Raw genomic sequence first — 22,779 nt, forward strand, 5'->3', positions numbered from 1 at the left:
CATACGGGTTGGGTGAAACCCGGCCCGGCCCGGCCGTTTGCCAGGTCTAAAATGCATGGTTTGGATCATCCTATGGTGGTCAGTACGGTACTTTTTGAAGAATAGTTTGACCATACGAGCTTACAAGTTACAACATATAAAAGCACTCCATTTTCTTTTTCTTCCCTACTTTTCACATTTTATTTACCATTTGTACCATAAAGGGTATTTTAGTGTTCTGTCGTTGCAATATTATCACCCTCTCATAAGGGTATTTTCGTCATTCGACGAAAACATATCCTCGTACCCTTGCAAAAAGCTGTCTAGAAATAAATGCAACCTTAAACAGACGGTCATAGTCAATAATGTGGGAATTGCTAGCATCTATCGTAGAAGGCATTTTGCAGATGGCTTGTTGCAAATGACAGCAGCCAACACCAGCTCACTTTTCAGCAGATTTTGTCTTCATTTGTGATGTGGCTGCTGTGATATGCAACAGGCCATCTGCGATGGACGCTAGCAAATTCCCAACAATAACATATACAATTATACACTACAGCTTCATATCCCAAACCAGAGAACAACACCTCTCTCTCTCTGACAATATCATATACGCTACAACTTCATGACCCAACCCAGAGAACGCCTCTCTCTCTCTCTCTCTCTCTCTCTCTCTCTCTCTCTCTCTGACAATATCATATACGCTACAACTTCATGACCCAACCCAGAGAACACCTCTCTCTCTCTCTCTCTCTCTCTCTCTCTCTCGGAAAAAAACTAGGGTTTTCTAGAGGGAGCTGCATCTTTTTCCAGGTCTGAAACAACCATCCCAAACTAGAAGGTATTTTTTTACCTCTCTCATTGGAAATGTCCCATCTTTGTTTTTCCATTGGAAACTTGGGTTATAGTATTCTGAATTTTACCTACTGAAAGATAAAATCCTAAGACCTTTTTTTTTCATTTTAGGGGTTTTTGGGGTTTTGGGTTTTATCTTGAAGAACGTTTGGACACTTAAAATTCAAATGCAAGTCTTCTTTTTTCATTGTTAGGGGTTTTAGTGTTATGGGCTTTACCTTGGAGAGGGTTTGGACACTGAAAAATCAAATCCAAGTGTTTTTTTTTTTTTTAAAAAAAAAAATTAGCGGTTTAAGGGTTCTGGCTTTTACCTTGGAGAGGATTTGGACAGTGAAAATTCAAATGCAAGACCTTTTTTTTTCATTTTAGGCATTTAGTGTTATGGCTTTTATCTTGTAGAGTGTTTAGATTTTAGACACAGAAAACTCAAATCCAACACCCTTTTTTTTCATTTTTCTTCTTATTGTTCTTTCAAATTTCTGATTTTTTGTTACTTTCCGTGAAAAATTTTAGAGGTTTTCTCTCTTTTTTACACCATGTTTCTTTCATTTCTTTTCTCTAGGTTTGGTTTATATTGTTGCTGAGAATTTTCTACGGGTGCAACTCGGGCCGGGTTGGGTCGAGTTGAGGCCAACCCGAACCCAAACCGACCCAAGTTCCAACCCGACCCGACCCGAGGAACCCTTTTTTGCCAACCTGAACCCGACCCAATCCGAGTTCAACCCGACCCAACCCAAGATTTTAAGCTTAAAAAATTAAAAAAAACTTTAAGAATGTCGGGTTCACTCGGGTCGGGTTGCCCAAGCCCTCAACCCGAACTCAACCTGGCTTGAGAAAACTCAATCCGAACCGAACCCGACCTGAACTCAACCCAACCCGACTTTTTTTCGGGTTGAACCCCTCAGGTTCGGGTTGAGACCGCCCGAGTTGCACCCCTAGAATTTTCCTTCCTTCCTAGAAATTTAGGCCCTGTTTGGTTTGCAAGAATTTTCTGGAATAGTTTTGAAAGGAAAAGTAATTCTAATGTTTAAACTTTTTTTTTTCACACAAAAAAAGTTGACTTTAACCAATCCTATTCAATTTTTACTTAAAGGGCCTTCAGATTATGATAGCATCCCTCTACATAAACCATAAACATATTATTTCCCTCTGAATCATGGAAAGAAGAAAATTTCCACGAGAAATGTTTTATTTCCGATGGAAAAACTTCTCTTAGAATTTTTTTTTCTTTCCACGATTTACATGGAGAAGTTATGTTTATAGTTAATTTTAAGGGAAATTATCTTAAATTAAAAGTCCTAAGTAAAAATTGAACAAGGTTCAGAAGGAACTTTTAGAAATATTTTTCCATTCTGAATTTTTCCATAAAATTCCTACAATCCAGAGTGTTTTCCCAAAGGATAGTAATAGTGTACTGAATATTGACACTACCATATTTTGATCAATGAACGAACTCAGCTTGTAATCTTTCTTAATGGGCTTCTGAGAACTGTAGCAATATTTTACAGCCAATTAAAAAAGAAATGACAAGGTGAGTTTGTACAATTATTAATATATGGTAGCGCCAACATCAGTACCCTATTAATATTCCCAAGGGACGTGACATATTCTCCCAATTTTCTTCCTGGGGCCACCTGCTCTAGTGTATTTGTCACTGCTCAATTAGTCTAGAAGGGGGTGGTCAGGGAAGGAAAGGGGACGAATAAATAACTTCCATGAACCCACTTCACGTCTTCACCATTGCTTTATAACCAAAAAAACTACTTTCTCAATTTTTCGACCATACTACTAATTTTCTGTAAAATTACGCACTTTATCTCTGAGATTCTATGGTTTCTGTAGTTTCATTTCTATTAGACAAATTCTAAGAAGAATTGGTGCAGGGGTTGATCGAGGATGACTAGAAAAATGCCAAGTTGCGGAGCATGCGTGCAGGAAAACAATGATGGAATTGAGGCCGTTAGTAATGACATTGAGGATAATGGACACTCAATTGGAGATGGAGTTGAGGCTATTAGTGATGACATTAAGGATAATGGACACCCAATTGGAGATGGAATTGAGGCCGTTAGTAGTGACATTGAGGATAATGGCCACCCAATTGGAGATGGAGTTGATGCCGTTATTAATGACATTGTGGATAATAGCCATCATGGGAGGGCTAACAGTACCTTTCTTCACTCTGTCCTCAACATGGCTGGAATTCTTATAGGTAAAAAATAAAATGTTTCATTGATTTCCTTTTTCTTTAAGTTTGCATTAGATTTCATTATCCATAAGACAAAAATTATTCTCTTTCGATATAATCTTTCGTACTAAGGAAGGCTCTTTCAAATTTCTCCGAATAAATGCAACATTCTTGAAAAAAAATTCTGAATTTTTCTTCACAATTTTAAACTTTAAAAAAACTAATAATTAAAAAATTCTCTCATTTTTTAATTAAACCCGAAATTTCTGATTTTTTTTGTAAATTCTACTAATAATTCGTCAATTTCTTATTATTTGTAAATCTTAAGAAAAATTCAAAATTAAAAGTGAAAAAATCCATAAAAAAAAAATTCACTGTTTCAAACTTTAAAAAATTATAATAATAAAAAATCCTCTCAATTTTTAATCAAACCCAAATTTTCTAAATTGTTTGTAAATTCTAGGAATAATTCTTCAAGGGCAGCGATATCTCCCCACCCCATCCTGGATAAAACCCCCCTTGCTACTCTATAGCCAGTACAACTACTCCAAACCGGTCTCTCTCTCTCTCTCTCTCTCTCTCTCTCTCTCTCTCTCCACACCATGAATGGCTCGTGGGCCCAACAAATAATTTTGTTTAAATCTTTGAGCAAGTTAGGCCCCACACATTTTTTCAAAATGAACCGTACGGCCCACACCATAGGATGATCCATACCGTCCATTTGCGGGCCACAACGTAAATAGGTTGTATCCCAAAAAATCATTTCCACAAGATGATCGCAACCCTCCAGTCTAAAGATTATGGAAACCTTATAGATGAGGGTTACGATCATCCTGTGGAAATTATTTTGGGGCACAACCTATTTAATGCAAATAGGTTGTGCCCCAAAAATCATTTCCATGGGATGATCGCAACCCTCTGATCTAAAGAGGTTTCCATAATATGCGGTTTCGCTTTAGATCGGAGGGCTAGGATCATCCTATGGAAATGAGATTTTGGGACACAACCTATTTACGTTTGGCCCATCAAATGGATGGTTTGGATTATCCTATGGTGTGGGCCTTACAGTTCATTTTGAAAAATATGGGCTAGGCCTACCTTGTTCAAAGATATCTTTCAACAAATTAACTGCTGGGTGATCCAACTGTGTGTGTGTGTGTGTGTGTGTGTGTGTGTGTGTGAGAGAGAGAGAGAGAGAGAGAGAGAGAGAGAGAGAGAGAGCGGTTTGGAGTGATTGTACAGGCTGTAGGGGGTGGGGAGAGAATATCACTGCCCTTCTTCAATTTCTAACATATTACTTTTATATCTCTTGAAAAAATCAAAATCAAAATTGAAGTCACATCCTAATCTAGCCAACACACGAATTTATTTTTTTATTTTTTTTGAAGAAAATAGATTTCATTGATATTGTAAAAGATACATTGGGGACCAAGGTTCCCATCTACCATTACATAATATCATTGGAGGCTGGCCAAAGGCATAACCCTGAGCCAGGGAATGTAGGACATTAAAGAATAAAAGAAAAATTCATGTTCGCACCACATAAACACAAGCCCACTACTCCACCAGGCACTACTGCCCAAGGAAAACAAAACACTTTTAGACTTTCCACCATATGGAGGAATATCCAGGAGCTACAGAAACCTAACCTTCATAGTCTATTGTGAGAGAGAGAGAGCTTAACCGCAACCAACAGACGAAAAAACATCCAGGAAAAGTTCCTCCAAAGCGAAAGACCGTGGTCTCTCAAGCTAACAGAGGATCTAATTCGCTTCCTACTCCCCACCTAGATAACTTAAAGCCCATCGTCTCACTCCCACAGGAGAATAGAAAACTATCCAAAACCACCATCTTCAAGGCGCAAACGAAGGAAGCCCCTCCAACTGCCAATCTCTTCAAACAACTAACTACCTCTAAAACCTGAAAAAACTAAATCTTCCCACTAAAGCCCCAACTAACCACAAGTCCTTGGACCCCAAAAACCTCCAGACTAGCCTTCCAAATTCTAACTGAATGATCAACAACTTCACCCCAGTCTCGACTACTAGAGACAACAACGGGAGTGATAATAATAAAAAAAACGTTTATCCAAAAAGAGTTATTTACATAGTGGGGAAGACTCTAATTCTTCGGGGAGGTAGGCTCTCCCTTGACCCCAACCACTTTTTCCTTTCTGCTTTTCCTCACTCGAACCTCTTTCCTCAGCCTCCCAAGAGGTCTTCTTTTCCTCAACCAATAGCCAGCAACTCTTCAACTTCGTCAGATTGGATGGCATCTTCCTCCATGCTGACCAACTTGTCCTTCTCCTTTTTCTTTTGTTCTTCCTCCCACCACAGCCTCCTTTCCTTTCTCTCTTCTTCCAGTGCCTTTTGGAAGTGCAGGAGTTTATAAACTGGGACACAAGCTTTTTTGACATCTCTTTCACCCATTAATTGAAAGAACTCTTTTGCATTCTTTCTAGCAGCTTTTTTGAAGCCCCTCCACTCTTGCTTTAAGATTTCCATATCTCTTTCTTTTGGTGTTGGAGGACCTTCATATGGCCTTTTCTCCTTGTCCTTGGATGATTTTTTGCTTTCATCAACCGGGTCTTCCCATTCTACTTTTCTTTACCCTTCCTGTTGACTCCATCGTCTTTACCTGAAGATGAAACGTCTCTTGGATTATTAAGATTATCCATCACCCTTCGAATCACAACGATTAATCTTCTTTTTTCCTATTGTCAACCCTTGCTAAGCCTTGTAACTTCTTTTTAAATATGAAAAGACCACCTTTAGTAGCACAAACCAATGACGGCATGGAGTAATGATTACATCCTTTGGGTTTGAAGCCACGTCGCATGGAGAAAGCTTCATCTATACGAAAACTTTTCGACTTCTGTGCTAAGATGACACGTTTCTTTTGATTGTGACTTCTGTTAGCCTCATCCCATTGGGTTTCCCAAAGTTCTTTTTGTATCCGACACGTTTCTTTTTATTGTGACTTCTGTTAGCCCCATCCCATTTGGGTTTCCCAAAGTTCTTTTTGTAGCTATCATTAGATTTCCTTGAACTTGCCAGGATTTCTACCTTTGAAATCCCAGGGGGGAATGGCAACCCAAGAGGGGGGTGAATTGGGTTTCAAAAACTTTGGCCCTAGTTAAGGCGGAATTAAGAAAACAAAGGCAAATTTGGAATTTAACCACAAAGAAGTAAAAATCAAATGCACAAGATAAGAGATAAAGAGAGAGATAGAAAGCGTGCACCGGGATTTTTAAGTGGTTCGGTCCAAGCCTAGGACCTACTCCACTCCACCAAGACTCTTGATGGCTTCACTAAAACGGATTCCCTTAAAGGAGGGGAATCAACCCAATTACAAAGTCCGGAGAAAGCTACGCATTTCCAACACTTGCTCTTGAGATGACTCCGCGTCTCCACACTCGCCTAAATACGCTTCTTGAATGTTGAAAGAAAAACAAAATCCCTCACAGGGGTTACAATGGTTGAAGAAGATATACAAAGTGAAGCCTATGATCCAAATCCTTAATCTCAAATTAGAGAGGCATAAACAAGTTTAAGTCACTTAATATGTTCTAAGCTTAGGAGTGTTAGAATTAGGTTTAGAGAAGTTTAGAACCCATATACATAGGCAACTCCTCAAAACTAGCTGTTATACACTTTCAAACGGCGATCTCAGAAGCCACTTCGGAAGCCTTTCAGACGCCACTGAGATTTTGAGTTCCTCGGGTCAAAACATGTTCGGACGCCCGAAGAGTTTCTTCGGACGCCCGAATGACAGATTTCTGGATTTTCCAGGTTAACTTCTAAAATTCACATCTCTCTCGTTTCTTATCGGATTTCAACGTTCTTGTTCTCTGTGGACATTAGAAGAACGATATCTCTCTGTTAAAAATATTTTCAAAAATATTTAAAAATATTTTGGACTAATTTTCCTAGGATTAAGATTAATGGTCAATTAAGAATGTTCCAATTTGATACTTGTCTTTTGCTTACCCTTTGGGCTTTTGGTCTATTGATTTTTAACTTACTCTTTTGAATTATTTCGGATCTTATTAGTGACTTATTTATGCCTCAATAAACCTAATCTAAGGATGGATCTTACAAGGTTGCCAGAGCGGGAATCGATAGCGAGAATCGAAACGGGAATCGAAGGCTCCCGGAATGGTTGGAAGTGGGAATCATGAAGTCGTCAGAGTCGCCGGAGAGTAGCTGGGGAGTCGCTGACGAATCGCCGAAAAATCGCGTTTCACATAACATTAAACCGTGGTTCCCAAAAGTGGGAATCGCGTTTTCGTGGAATCATAAACCGCGATTCCCAAAAGTGGGAATCGGGTTTCCGGCGAATCCGAACCGGGATTCCTAGTTTTTGGGGATTCGAGAAGAATCCGGTTACGGATTCGAGAACCTAGGAATCGAGGTTCCCCACCCCCAGGGAAGAATCCTGCTTCGTTGGGATCTTATACATTCTAAAATGGACTCAAACACACTTGATCTTCTCCTGAATTCTCCTCTTCAAGTCCACCATTGCTCCTTGGATCTCTCAATGACTTCGGCACTACAAATATGGTCCAATTAGAGCTTCTTGGCCTCGATCCAAGTTCCTTTGAATGCACATTAATGAGATCTACAACTAAAGATAACTAAACACATTAGTGACTAAAAATCACTTGTGTTTGGGATCATCAAAACAAGAAGGAAATACCAATGGTGGGAACCATTGGGCTTACAACCTTTCTTCCACTTAATCAATTCCTATTGCCCTTCCTTTGACCGCCACTTGTCATAAAAATTAATGCTCTTTGATTGCTTTTCAAAGCAAATGTCCCTTCTTTTCTTCTAGGGCTCCTCAATCGAGAGGCTGACAACTGAGAATCACCTAAGGATTTCCTTTCAAATTCGAATGCTAGAATTTTCAACAGCTCTTTTTCCTTTTCTTTTGCATTGACAGGAAAAGCTTCTCCTTTGCTAACTTGGGTTAGTTTTTCCTGTAGCACTGACGTATTGGAACATTGTTTATCATCCTCCTCTCGACGTCTGTTAATTTTCTTTTCATTGTTCACTCCTCCAACGAGCTCTGAAATGTTCACATTCATCTCCTCATCTAACACCTTAATACTTACCGGATAGATTTTTGTTCCCACCTTAAGGCTAATAATTGGAATATGGTAGATATGGCTTGAAGTAAGAATTTTCGCTGAGGCATAAGCCATGCAATGGTCATGTCCCCCTGTTAAACGGACCTCAGTCACCTGCCCGAAATACTTTCCCAAAGCCTCAATTGTTGAGGTAGACCATGCGTGTAGCGGAATCCCATAAAACCTAATCCATTTAGCTCTGATTCCTATGTTGGGCAATGGAATCCAAGCCTGAAGCAAGGAGAGGTGACCCCCAAGAGCGTCATTACCTCTATTGAGGATCTCTTTTGCTTGAAATTCAGACTCGAAATTGAAAAGGATTAAAGATGGGCCAATGTAGAACGGTTTTGCCAGCTGAGGTAGCCCCCAAAAGCTTGTTGCCCATGACCATACCTCTTCCAGGATCCATGAGCAGTTTCTCATGCCTCCCGCCAAACTTTTTTTAGGGCCAATTTGCGCTCCTCAACCCGGTCAATCGGTATATTAATCTCTGGAGGCCCACTGCTGGTGCTAATTTCGTTATCTTCATTTTTTTTTGGGTGTTTCATCCTTATCTCCCGAGAAATTCCTACCTCTTGCTCTTGCCTTTCGAGGCACCAGGCACCTCCTACATAGATTGCGACTTCCAAAATTCTTATACCCACAGCCAAGGCATTTCCAATCTGAATGGTAAGAGGGTGAATTCCACCGACTCCTTTCCTCCCAAGAGCCGACTGCCAACTCCATGGTCCTTTTGAAGGAGAGGATCCCACCTACCAGTAAATTCCGAATAAGAATTTCTGGGGAGGTGGAGAAGCGAATTAACAACACCTTTTCGTTTTGATACTGAACGTGCTACTAGCCCCAGTCGCTGGGCTTCCCTGTAGAAGAACCCCATTCAAACCCATTTTTTTCTTTCCACCAGGTTATATATACTATGATTTATCAAACTACACATTCAACCCATCCCTCCTAAATCCACCCCAACAGAACCTCACTCATCAGCCCTTCGATGTCCCACCTCCACTCCCAGCACATAAAATCCAAACCCATTTCATATAATATCTCCCACCAGCGCAACATCCCCCCTCCCCCCCCCCAAAAAAAAACACACACACACAATCCGATTGAATCCCACCGAGTTGACAACCCATAGCCTCTTCATTTCTCAAAAATTAACAATGGCTGTTATTTTTGTGGAAAAAGATCCACATAATTTTCATTTGAAACTTAGGATGAGTTTTCAAGTTTTAAATGCATTTTTTTTTGTTAAATATGCTTCTTTAGTTATGAAAAATAGAATATTCTTTCGGAAGCATACTCTTAATTAAAAGGATATAACAGAGGTACGCAGAAGTACCAGGACTTACAACAGAGCCAGCGACTGACATGACTATCTTTCTGATTCAGCATGTTGTAACAATTATATAAAATTTCGTTATTAGATGATAATAAAATGACACTAACAGCGGCACTAATAACTAGAATCAAGCCAACAGCTCAGTATCGTCAAACAATACCAAACTCAAACCCTACAATTAAGTATGAGAAGCATTTCAATCAATCAGTATCACAAAGGTAGTCAACCAAAAAGGTACAATAAACAAGACTGGGAACCTTCCTATGGGGAAAATATGTATCACAGACAGAAAAACATAATCATATAAGTAGTCAAGATCAACAGAACAGCTGATAATCAGGGATAAAAACCTGATTGAAGCCATGCAGTGCTGCCCACCTATTTTGGCATCCATGGGACAATCTAGAATTGGAAACTATCAGACAATGGTGAAATCTCATAGCAAATTATAAGCAAAAAAACAAAGGCATTATGAAAGATCCATTTGATCAATTTCACCCAACTACATCAATCACAACTAGAAAAAAAAGGGAACATAAATTATAGAAGATATTTACCCAGAAAAAGACATCCGTTGGTATCCTGAGAAGCTTCACAGTCCTAAATGCAACCTTATCCAGAAAAGTCTTAGGCACATGGTGCTTTTCCAGATCTATTGATAAATCAGCTCTATAAGTTTCCCATGGCTACAAAAGAACAGGAAAGGATAAAACCAAGATTATTTAATTTCCCAACCAAAATGTCAAATAATCCAAGATAACTAACACCCATACTGATACCGCAAACCATCCCAAGTTTAAAATAAATAAAAAAAGTATCAGTGTCTCTTTCCAAAGACGAATCTGACTGATGCGGGATTAAACTTGCAGCATAAAAACATAAATAAAAACTATTCAAAAAAAACATAAATGAAAGAATGACAACATACTATGATGCAGTGGAAAAATGGTTAGATAAGACCAATCCACACAAAAAGAGAGAAGAAAGAAAGATAAGTTTGCATCCAAGCTCCAAGGCTTTTCTCTAGTAAAAAATTAAACCAAAAATATCTTTTACATGTCAGACTTGGCTGATTCCAGAACAGAATTGAGGAACAAGCAGAGTGAAATCACTAATTAGGTTTAAATAGAATTTTTCAGAAAATGGAAACTTGATTTGGATTTTGGCTGTCATAAGAGGATCATGAGCAGAGTCAACGACCCTGCAGTACATAAGGAAAATGTTGTGGATCTGTCCGTGATAGGTGAGAACTGATTCCGCAACTATATGTAGATTTGTACATGATCACAATTGTGGGTGAGTTGAGAGAGCACAAAGATGGCACGACCTTATCACCCAAATACAAAGAACAATAGCCCAGAGAGAAACAAAATATTACATATTGGGGCATTTCGCACCACAACAAAATTTGAGCAAGATACTCCAAAATTGGGTAACAATCCACCCAACTGTTACCTTCAAGATGAATGCAGGATAATCGACAAACTTGGATAGAATCTCCCCCATCTACAATCAAAATCGAGTTTGATCCCCCCTATTAACAATGGCAGTGGGAGGACTTGTATTGTAAAACTCAGTCCGTGAAATGTGAAAAGATTTTGGAGCCTCCTGTATGATTGTAGGAAGAAGAATGACATCCTAGCCAACACACAAATTTAACAATCCTTGCTTGCTTAAATGCATTCTTTTCTAAAATTTTCCTGAAATCTTCTCTAACCATGATTTGATGAATATCTGATAATTCTCTGACTCCCCTTTTAATCATGGAATACAGGTCTTGGGCAACTATCATCTCCTTATGCTCTAGCGAATGGAGGATGGGTTTCTGCTTTCCTCCTTGTAGGGCTTGGAATAGCTTCTGCATATACCTCACATGTCATGGGAAAATGCCTCCAAGAGAATGCCAATTCCAGAAACTTCCAAGATATTGGACAACAAGCTTTTGGAATGAAGGGAAGACTCATTGCTTCTACCTACGTGTACATGGAGACTTTCCTAAGCCTTGTTGCCTATACCATCTCAATGAGTGACAATTTATCTAGAGTGTTAAACGGCACACACATTGAATTACCATGGACTCATCTCTCCACCAGTCAGCTTCTAACAGTGTTCGCTGTCTTACTTGCATTGCCTAGTCTGTGGCTTAGAGATCTTTCCTCCTTATCTTTCCTTTCATCTGGGGCCATTCTGATGTCACTTATCATCTTCATAACAGTAGGATGGAATGCAGCATTTAGTGGTATCAAAGCTAACGAAAGTATACCTGTTCTTCAACTCCACAACATTCCTGGGATATCTGGCCTTTACATCTTCAGTTATGCTGGTCATGTTGTGATCCCTAACATCTATAGAGCTATGAGGGATCCTTCTAAGTTCACCAAGGTAATTGCTTTTATTTTATCTTCAAATTCTTCAGGGAAATGATATTTACTTCTTTTAAGGAATTTTTGCCTATAAGTCCCTAATCTGCAAAATATTTCTCAATTAGTCATTGTAAATTATGAATGGCCCAACTCTTTGAAAATTAATTTTTGGAAGTCCCTAAATACTGAACCAAACTTTTTTTTTTAATGAAAATGCTCGTTAAAATCACATTTTTTTCTAAAAAAATAGCTTTCGAAGTCATTAGAATTTTTTATTTTTTTTCCAAACAAAAACTTCAACATCTAATGTAAATATAGATAGCATTTAGGGTATTGTTTTAAAATGCGAATGCGGGGATAACATGGGTAAAGCAAATCCTAGTAAACTCGGCATGGTGTGATCAAGTGCTCAGTTGACACAGCCGAACTGTGATGGACCTTTTTATGGTTGGAATGGAGTGGGATCTATTGGCCACCTTAGGTTGGTCTCTTTCATTTTAACAGGGCTTTGTTTGATACAGTCACAAACCCAACACACAGATAACGAATGACTTGTTGTAAGACATAGACAACTTTCACGTTGACATCATTAACATAAGAGCATTACACTGCAAGGGTGGAAATCATACACTTCACACAAAATACATGGACAAGGGTTCATTTGATTAGTCTCACTCCAATTCAAAAACTATTCAAAAATGATAGTTGGGGAGTGCCCATTCATGAGCTCATAAAAAATGTAGCAAGTGGACTGTTGATGTCGGGTGGACAGCACCAAATGGGATGAACGTTCCTGAAGTGAGGGTGGGAGTTGGATATCTCCTAGTGCACACTGCTACAAGGAAGATGGAGGGATAAATGGGGTGCTCACTGCACCAATTGCTGGAGGAAGAACACACTGTTTACTCCTCTTGCAAGCACACACGACTTCACTAGCCGGAGGGTGTTCTCGGTTACAAAGGAAACATAAAAACATGCATAAACTTCTCCTTTTCCCATACAATGTTTATAAGTGCTCAATTCCACCTTCACAAAACATATGGTGTGACCTTATCAATTAAGAACCCTCATGAGAATAGCCAAGAGAGTGCCATTTGCCCAACAATGGACACATACAGGGAGTGCCCTTATCATTTCAGCACCAAGGTAGGAATAGTACCAAGATAGAGGTCTTTCACATTTCATGATCAGTGGCACATACCGAAAGAGAGGGTGTTGATATCATTTCTGCACCAAGGCAGACAGTCCCAACAGATACCCATTTATTGGCTCCTTTAAACGCTAGATGACTAGTTGGCTCATGGCTTAGAAATGAACTCCCACTACAAAGGCCGCATAAGTGGGCCACCTGCGCATGATACGGCTCGACGGATCATGTCCAAACACACAAAAAGGGTTCCCCACACGAAGACAGCCCATGGTTTATCCTCCCACATAACAATATAATAGCGCCATCTTGAAAACGACAAAAACAGTGACCCTTGCACATGAGCGTCAATGGTCCTCGATCAATGTTCCCAAAAAATAACATTACAAATCTCCCCTTCCCAAATTGCTTGCCCCCATACAATCGCAAGAGCAATCATACTACTATGTCGTTGCATCGTCCTCGATCAAATGGGAATCTGCGTGGTACATCGGGGTTATGCACTTGCCGTCGTCTATGAGGATGAGGCAAATAATGAAGGTAGTCATGTCGATCGTTGATTGCATTATGAGGGTCCCATGTCGGTTCCTTTAGATGGGGAACCATTACCCGTTGAGTTCCTTCGGAAATTGTAACCACATGTGCTCTTTCCAACGAGAGGGTCAACAAGAGAGAGGCGTGCAAAGGAATATTAGTAGCATGGGGAACATACCGAATCGGTAAAACATGTACTTCGATTTCTTCCTCTTCATACGGAGGAATATCCATGATCTTCACATGAAGGCTCGGTCCCTTAGAGTCATCCCTACTATTTTTTTATTTTTTTTTGAAAATTGACATATTTCATTAATATTAAGGTGGCATTCGGGACCAGGACTCCCATCCTGCGATACAATCTATTTAATAAAGAGTGTTGGCATGGGCATACCCGAAGTAAGCTAGTAAACGCAGAGTAACAATATGAAAAACAAGTACCCATCCCCTCCTCCTATCTGCCTTCCATCAGCTTGCATTCTTTAAAAAAGTCAAAAGGGTCCTTTGTACACCTTCACCTGTGCCCTTCAAAAAGTGCAGTTAACTCTGTTCTCATAACAGCAACCAATCTAGAATTCTGAAACCCTAAAGCGGACGAACCCTCCAAGAGGAAGTATAGCAAGGGAAAAGAATCCAGAAAGGCAAATCTAAGCAAAAGACAAAGTCTCTCAAGCCAAGACTAATGGAGTGTATACTTTTGGATTTGGACAAGAAGATCCTTTTGCTATTTTAACCATAAGAACGGTCTTGGATAATCATAAAAAAAATTCACCATCATCAATCCTAAAAACCGTCCAACGAAGAATTCCAAAAATAACATCTAACACCCTTTAGACTAAACTTCAAAGAAACCACTATCAACTTCAAGTGATAAACTAAAAAAGAATCAACCCTAAGCAAAAACACTAGGTCTCGAAAGCCTAGAGGAATCAACTACCCGCCAGATAACCCATCTTCTGAAAACTACAAGAAAAACAACTTCACTTTCCTCATTTTTATCTGTATTCTTCCGCTCCCCCTTCTTTTCTCTGTGTTTTTTCTTCTTCTTCTTTTTCCCTCTTTTTGGGCCGGAAGGCTTTTATACAGGGTTGTTACCCTCGGCCCCCTTAACCTCCTTCTCCTTCCCAACCTCTTTACTCTCCATCAAATTTCTAATTGCCAGAGCGAAATAACTTTTTTGTGGCTTCCAAATCTTCATCATAATCTATTCCAAAAACATCTCCTATAGCCAATAGTTCGTCCATTTCTTCACGAGGAACAACTACATCCTCCTCCGATTCCAGAGATTCCATTAAATTTGAATCCGCCTCCTGCTTATCTTCAACTATGCCTATCCGGTTTCGGGACCTCTAAACTAACTTCCTGGTCAAGAGAGTCCCTTAACTCCTGAGACACGCCTTCTGAGGGCTTATCATTTTTTTCTAAACATTCTATCTCCGCCGCCTTAATCTCCTCCCACCGCTGACGACGCACTTGACGCTCATCGGCTAGAGCCTTCTTGAAGAAATCCTTTGACTCCTGAGACACGCCTTCTGAGGGGCTTATCATTTTTTTCTAAACGTTCTATCTCCGCCGGCTTATCATTTTTTTCTAAACTAACTTCCCGGTCAAGAGGGTCCCTTGACTCCTGAGACACGCCTTCTGAGGGGCTTATCATTTTTTTCTAAACGTTCTATCTCCGCCGCCTTAATCTCCTCCCACCGCTAACGACGCGCTTGACGCTCATTGGCTAGAGCCTTCTGGAAGAAATCCATCTTATAAATCTGAACAAAAACTTCAATTGGATCTGACTTACCTGACATCAGAAGAAATCTTTCTCTACTGTCCAAAGCTTCCTGCTTAAACTGCTTCCATTGCTGTTTCAAGATTTTCATTGAGATTAGAGGAATTGTAAATCACCCACCTCGAACAAGGCCGCCTCCCACTTCCTTAGTAAAGGCACCAGTCACTTAGTATTCTTCAAAACATATTTCGAGACTGAGTTGTTCTTTTTCCTTCTAAAGAAACGGTTTTTGATCTTAACAGCCTTTTCAACTGACACAGGTTGAAAGCTATCGTCAGATATGTCTTTCCTCGAACCTTTCCCCATAAGAATACTTGATTTAGCTTTTAAAGACTTCTGTCCAGATCTTTCTTTTGATCTGACCAAAATCCCTTTCAATGATGGGACTGAAGATTGTAAGGCTTCAGCCTGGATGGCCATTGCTGAGGTTGCAGAAAATTCAAAATCAGGGATAGGTGAAACCAAGGGCTTCTTTCCACTGGAATTGACCAAATTGCCCCCAAAGGCTACCGGAGACCCATTCACCGGCGGCTTCTCCACCAGAAGGGAATCAACAGGGGCCCCTACCTCCGAAGCCAGCGGGGACTCAACTCTCAAAGGATCCTTAAATGGCTTTAAAGACTCCTCCACCAGCCTAACTCCAATGGGATAAATCTTAGAATCTACCATGATATTTATGAAGGATGGCAGGCAGTTCCATAAAGGAGTTAAGACTTTAATAGAAGCGAATTCAATACAATGGTCATGGCTGCCCGACAATTGGGAATCCAAAATCTGACCGAAATGTTGGCCCAGGGATTCCACCGTGGATAGGGACCAGGCATGAAGGGGATATTAGAGAATCTCAGCCGCACCATCCATGCACCAGTATTTAAAATTGGAGACCATGGCTGGAGGGAAACGAGATAACCTCCCAGGGCATCTACCCCTTTTCGAAGAATAGAGGTAGCTTGACTTTGGGATTCAAAAGTAAAAAGCACAGATAAAGGACTCAAACAAAAAGGTTTGCTAAGTTGTGGCAAGTCTCATTGTCTTTTAGCCCAGAACCAAAGCTGCTCCACAAGAGCTCTGTCCCTCAAGGTGCCAATTAAGCAACATTTCAAAACCTTCTTTCTGTCACTAACCACTTCGATAGGCATAGATATTACAGGGTTACCTTCCCTGGAAGGCTCAAGGATGATTTTGTGAGGCATCTTTGGGACCCATATCTTACCAAAATCAACCTTTCTTCCAGAATCTACCTTTATGTTGTGCTTCCGCTCCAAACATTTCCTACAAATTTGCCTCGATCCGAAGCTGCTGTAACTACACTTCGAACATCTCCGGTCGCTCACAATCTTGGGTTGAACAAAATGGTTACCACGAGCCTGGCCATTTCTGAAGTCCAAACGACGAGTTAACAATTCCAAATCTTCTTGGCTCCCTAGCGATCGAGGAAAGGATCTAGGAGGGCACCCGAATTGCCATCTCTACATCCTTTTTGGCTTACAACTATCAAGGATCTCCGACAACAACTGTTGAATACACCAGCCGAGAAAAAAGCTTCCTGGGTAGAATAACCACTATCGAGCAAATCCAAAAACGTCGGAGCTACCCAATCAAGGCTAGAACCACAGAAACAATGGTTAGGGAAGCTATCGAAGCCCACCTGCGGGATGTAATGCTGATTATTGAAAAAATCTCGAACCGACATTCTCTTAATCTTCAGCCCTCATGTGATCAATATCTCAGCTCTTTGTATACTATTAAAATGCAAGAACCTTGGAAGATCATCTCCTGCTGTTGGTCAAGGGAGCATCGAAATGGAGATCGGGAGTTCATTGCAGAAGTTGAGATGCTCAGCCGACTCCCTGTTAGACCTAGCTATAGATCCCTGTTAGACCTAGCTATAGATCCTTTTAATGGTATTGAACGCCAAGCAACCGTTTATCAGGATTTTCTTAGATTTCGGTCGCTTGTTTATGAGAAAAGCTTGGTTCTACAATCAATTAGTGAACCTGAAACCTCTGCCAGTAAATCTGCCACGAGTAAATAGTTGCAGGAACCTGTTTTTGGAAATGCTGACATTCCTTCTAGTGGGGAAGTGAGAGAGCACTAGAGTCATCCCTCCTATCACAATCATCGTCGACGACCTCTTCACCATCAACCTTTGAATCACTGCCAATGATCTCGATATGCATTGGCCTCTGTTGTATCAACAGAGATGGTGTGGGTGTGGGTGTGGGCATGCACATCAAGAGGGCACTCGCTTCCCTCCCGAATGATGTCGTAGTATCCTTCTGTGCTATTGGTGGGTATGGATGAAGGGTTGGTATATCCATGGTAAGGGATGTAGAAATGGTGCTCTCCAAATCAGGGGGCTTAGTAACTGTCCTGAAATTGACACCCTTCCTTGAGTGAGCTTCTAACCGCTCCATAGCCTCAAGTAGTTTGCACTCAAGACGGGCAAACCGACCATCAATAGCAGCGGCGAAGCATGCTACCAACCGGTCCTCTAAATCGTCTTCCATGGACGCTATTCAAGTGGACCCATGGCGTCTTTGCGAATCACTCCACTTGTGGTGGAGGCAATCCTCATAATAGATCTAGCTGCCACACGGGCAAACCAACGAATGATTGGTGTGCAGTCCCCTCACAGACCACATGGTAAATAGTTGGTGTACAAAAGTACCAATTGATCGTGCTGCTACATAGGCCCCTCTGATAAGTAATAGTTGTGCAGCTCCATGCTTTAGCTTGGCATGCTTCACAAGCCACCCAACAAACACATAGGATGCAGCCTCATGTGACACAACACAAACCACTTAACAGCAAGTACCATGCAGTCTTTCCAACAGCCCTAGGTGTGTCAGGGACCAAACAACAAACACTTGGTGTGCGAACCTTTTTTTTTACATCTCACAGGGCACCCAACGAACAGCTGGTGTGCAGGTTCGAGCAAACAAGCTGTGTTCATTGAGGTATGCAGGTGTAAGCTATGCTCCTTCTCAATATGGTTCTCACATACGTTTCTTGAAACACCTCGGGGCATGACTGCTGGAATGTCCATGCAAACAACAGTTTACAAGTCGCGCATTACTTCAAACGGCTAGGGGAGATTGTTACAAGAGCATTTCTGCAACTCTGAACTGCCCAGAACTGTTCTCTTCACTGGGGATTCTCCTCAAACAGTTGGTGGGTGTTGAATCTAGAAAGATCCGGTCACCGAAATCAGACAAGACATGGCTCCATTTTCCTCACATATCTTGCGTGACTTCCCTAGGTTGATAAGGCTGGCAGGATTATGCTTTGATACCACTTGTGATGGACCTTTTTATGGTTGTAATCATGGTTTAAAATTTCAGTTTCGGTAACCGTTTCGGACCCCACCGAAAACCGAAATTTCGGCGAAATCTGAAATTTCAGTCCGAAATTTGGTAATTTGGTTCGAAACGCCAGACCGAATTTTCGAAATTTTGGACCGAAATTCCGAAATTTTGTAACACTTTTTTTTATAATAAATAATGGCATTTAATCGAAATTTCGGACCGAAATCCAAAATTTCGGTCGAAATTTAAAACCATGGTTGTAATAGAGTGGGATCTATTGGCCACCTAAGGGTGGTCTCTTTCTTTTTTACAGGGCTTTGTTTCATACATTCACAAACCCAGCGCACAGATAACGAATGAATTGTTGTAATTGGTCCTTACATCCATTAAACTCGATCACCACAACACAGAGAATGAGACATAGACAACTTTCACGTTGACATCATTAACATAAGAGCATTACACTGCAAGGATGGAAATCATACATTTCACACAAAATACATGGACAAGGATTCATTTGATTAGTCTCACTCCAATTCAAAAACTATTCACAAATGATAGTTGGGGAGTGCCCATTCACGAGCTCACAAAAAATGTAGCAAGTGGGCTGTTGATGTTGGGTGGACAGCACCCAATGGGATGAACGTTCTTGAAGTGAGGGTGGGAGTTGGATGATTTCTTATTGCATACTGCTACAAGAAGGATGGATAGGATAAATGAGGTGCTCACTGCACCAATTGCTAGAGGAAGAACACATTGTTCACTCCTCTTGCTAGCACACATGACTTCACTAGCCGGAGGGTGTTCTCGGTTACAAACGAAACATAAAAACATGCATAAACTTCTCCTTTTTCCATACAACGTTTATAAGTGCTCAATTCCACCTCCACAAAACATACGGTGTGACCTTATCAATTAAGAACCCTCATGAGAATAGCCAAGAGAGTGCCACTTGCCCGACAATGGACACACACAGGGAGTGCCCTTATCATTTCAGCACCAAGGTAGGAATAGCACCAAGATAGAGGTCTTTCCCATTTCATGATCAGTTGCACATATCGAAAGAGAGGGTGTTGATATCATTTCCGCACCAAGGCAGACAGTCCCAACAGATACCCATTTATTGGCTATTTGGCTCCTTTAAACGCTAGATGACTAGTTGGCTCATGGACTAGAAATGGACTCCCACTCTAAAGGCCGCATAAGTGGGCCACCTGCGCATGATACGGCTTGACGGATCATGTCCAAACACACAAAAAGGGGTCCCCACACGAAGACGGCCCATGGCTTATCCTCCCACATAACAATGTAATAGCGCCATCTTGAAAATGACAAAAACAGTGGCCCTTGCACATGAGGGTCGGTCCTCGATCAATGTTCCCAAAAAGGAACATTACACGAACTTGGGAGAGTCAAAAGGCATTTTGATTGACTTCGTATGTCAAATGCGGGCTCACTCATGGTAAAAGGGCTTGTGGCACTAAATTCTCAGGAATTAAGAGCAGTTCTTTGCAAAAAAAAATCTTTGAGATCCAAAAGTTCTATCAAGGTGACATCTCATTGAAGGCTAGTGATCAGATCTGAGATGTATTCGGACAAGAAAATGAGACTCCGTCATTAGAGCAGTTGGCTATTAGATTGGGAGAAGGAACCTCTAAAGGAACTGCTAAAATTCAGAAGATCTCCAAGTTTCAAGGAGCTGCAAACAGAAACTACGAGAAAATAGTGAAAGTAGAGCAGCTGTCCAGCTCTTTAAAACTCTCAACTGACATTAGTGTTGAAGAAATCATAACAGTGCTCAAGATCAAACTTTTGTTGGCCAGAGAGTATGTAAGAAAAGAACACGATTCCCATAACAAAGTTTTCTGCAATTCAAGTCTGAATTTCTAAAAGCCATGTCAAAGTGATTTTTCCAATTTGCTGTATGGGAGCTTCAAACAGGTACCTCGTATTATTTTCCGGTGAAGAGAATTGGTCTTGAACGATTCATGTCAGAATCTCAGGTATCTGAAGCTCAGATCAGTTTAGCAACCATACGGCCCTTTAATCATTGAAAGAATTTCTGGGTATGAAATTACTTCATTTTGAAGTACAGTAACAAACTCTTTTCTTTGTTTTGGTTTCCTCTTGATTGTCAAAATTAACATTCACCAGGTCAGATAATGAGCCTATAACTTGCTTTCATTCCAGAAACAAATACAAGGAAAACAACCACCAAAGGAAGCGTTATAGCCAATTGACTTCACCTTCAGGCGAGAGATGTTTTTCTGTTCAATCGAATCTATCCCCTTAACTAAAAGAAAACCTTCCTGTCATGTGTTGCAGCCAATCGAGGCCCAAACGGGTTGGAAGTAATGACTAATCCTCTTAAGAATAAGCAATAGCTCCAAGCTTAGTCGCAGAGAGTCACAATAAAGCTTCTTGATTTGGAGTTGCAATTTGAAAGGACTATGCCAAAACTTACAAGAGAAAGTATCTTCCCTGGGCTTGTGGCACTAAATTCTCAGAAATTAAGAGCAGTTCTTTTCCAAAAAAAAAATCTGAGATCCTAAAGTTCTATCAAGGTGACATCTCATTGAAGGCTAGTGATCAGATCTGAGATGTATTCGGAAAGGAAAATGAGACTCCATCATTAGAGCAGTTGGCTATCAGACTGGGATAAGGAACCTCTGAAGGAACTGCTAAAATTCAGAAGATCTCCAAGTTACAAGGAGCTGCAAACAGAAACTACGACAAAATAATGACAGTAGAGCAGCTGTCCAACTCTTTAAAATTCGCAGCTGACATTAGTGTTGAAGAATGCTTAACACTGCTCAAGATCAAACTTTTGTTGGCCAGAGAGTATGTAAGAAAAGAACTCACTCATGGTAAAAGGGAGTCGAATTGGATGAGTCAACGATGATGCGGGGGAGTTTTGAAGCTAATAATTAGGGACTTACTGAAAATATTTTTTAAAATGTTAAAAGTTTTTATTCTTGATGATCAATCGATGTATATATTATTCATTAGGGATCTATAGGTAAAGGTCACTTAAAATTTATTCAATTTGTTATGGCATCTCGTTAAGAAATATAAAAGTTAACAACTATGGGAAAATTTTGAAAAAAAAAATAGAGACGGATGATTCTTTCAAAACTACGGGATGTAAATATCAGTTTCCTTTCTTTAACATGGTTATTGGTACTTCTTTTAATTTAATTTTTAGGCAACTTATCGAGCCAAGTCACTGGGAATTTTATTTCACACCTTGATTCATTTTCTTCTTTTTCAGGTATCAATTGTGAGCTTCACTCTAGTTACTGTACTTTATACATCTCTTGCTTTCATGGGAGCCAAGATGTTTGGTACTGAAGTGAGCTCTCAAATCACTCTCAGCATGCCTCGCCATCTCATTGTTACAAAGATCGCACTATGGGTAGCTGCACTCACACCGTTAACAAAATATGCGTTAGCGTTTGCCCCGATCGCCATTCAACTGGAGCACAACCTTCCTCTTTCCATGAGTTCAAGGATGAAGATGATCATTAGGGCTACATTTGGATCCCTGGTACTAATAGGGATCTTAAGTTTAGCTCTCATGATCCCTTACTTCCAGTATGTTCTAGGTCTCACTGGTTCGATTGTTAGTATCAGCATTTCTATCATTCTTCCTTGTGCTTTCTACATGAAGATTTGTTGGTCTCAAATTTCAAAGCCTACTTTAGTACTCAATGCAGTCCTCATAGCAATTGGGTTTTTGTTTGGGGTGGTAGGCACTATTTCATCTTCGAAGTCACTCATACAAAGCGTACAAAGAGGTCACTCACCTGGAGAGTTAGACATATAAGTTGGGGTTCTTCTTTGTTTGCATATCCTAAATAAGAGGAACTAGTACAATATATGGAGTGAAGTTTCAGTGCATATAAGATGCACAAAGAGAGATCTTGGAACACGATAGGTGTTATAGATCATTACATTTTATGGATGTTCAAAATGAATTGGTCATTTATATATGAAATCAGTGCTTAAGTTTTATTGCATGCGAAACCTCCATTACCACTAACATCCATGCTACTAACTTAGTGACTAACATTTAAGTATTTGCTCAAAAGTCACAAATAGTAAAGGGTTTTGCAAGAAGCAGTTATTTACTCTTCCTGTTTTCATTTTCAG

At 40.4% G+C, this 22,779-nt stretch overlaps 1 pseudogene across 1 annotated transcript; it reads left to right on the forward strand.

Moving 5' to 3' along the window:
- Positions 1 to 679: 679 nt before the first annotated feature.
- On the forward strand, positions 680 to 22,453 carry LOC143890975 (amino acid transporter AVT1H pseudogene; annotated as a pseudogene). The gene is made up of 4 exons (XR_013255278.1): positions 680 to 820; positions 2,718 to 3,046; positions 11,267 to 11,874; positions 21,899 to 22,453. The product of XR_013255278.1 is annotated as an amino acid transporter AVT1H pseudogene (transcript).
- The last annotated feature ends 326 nt before the right edge of the window (positions 22,454 to 22,779 follow it).

The sequence above is a fragment of the Tasmannia lanceolata genome, unplaced genomic scaffold, assembly GCF_043159265.1.
Source record: "Tasmannia lanceolata isolate RefF3 unplaced genomic scaffold, GAP_Taslan_0.1 ptg000013l, whole genome shotgun sequence".
NCBI classification, from domain to species: domain Eukaryota; kingdom Viridiplantae; phylum Streptophyta; class Magnoliopsida; order Canellales; family Winteraceae; genus Tasmannia; species Tasmannia lanceolata.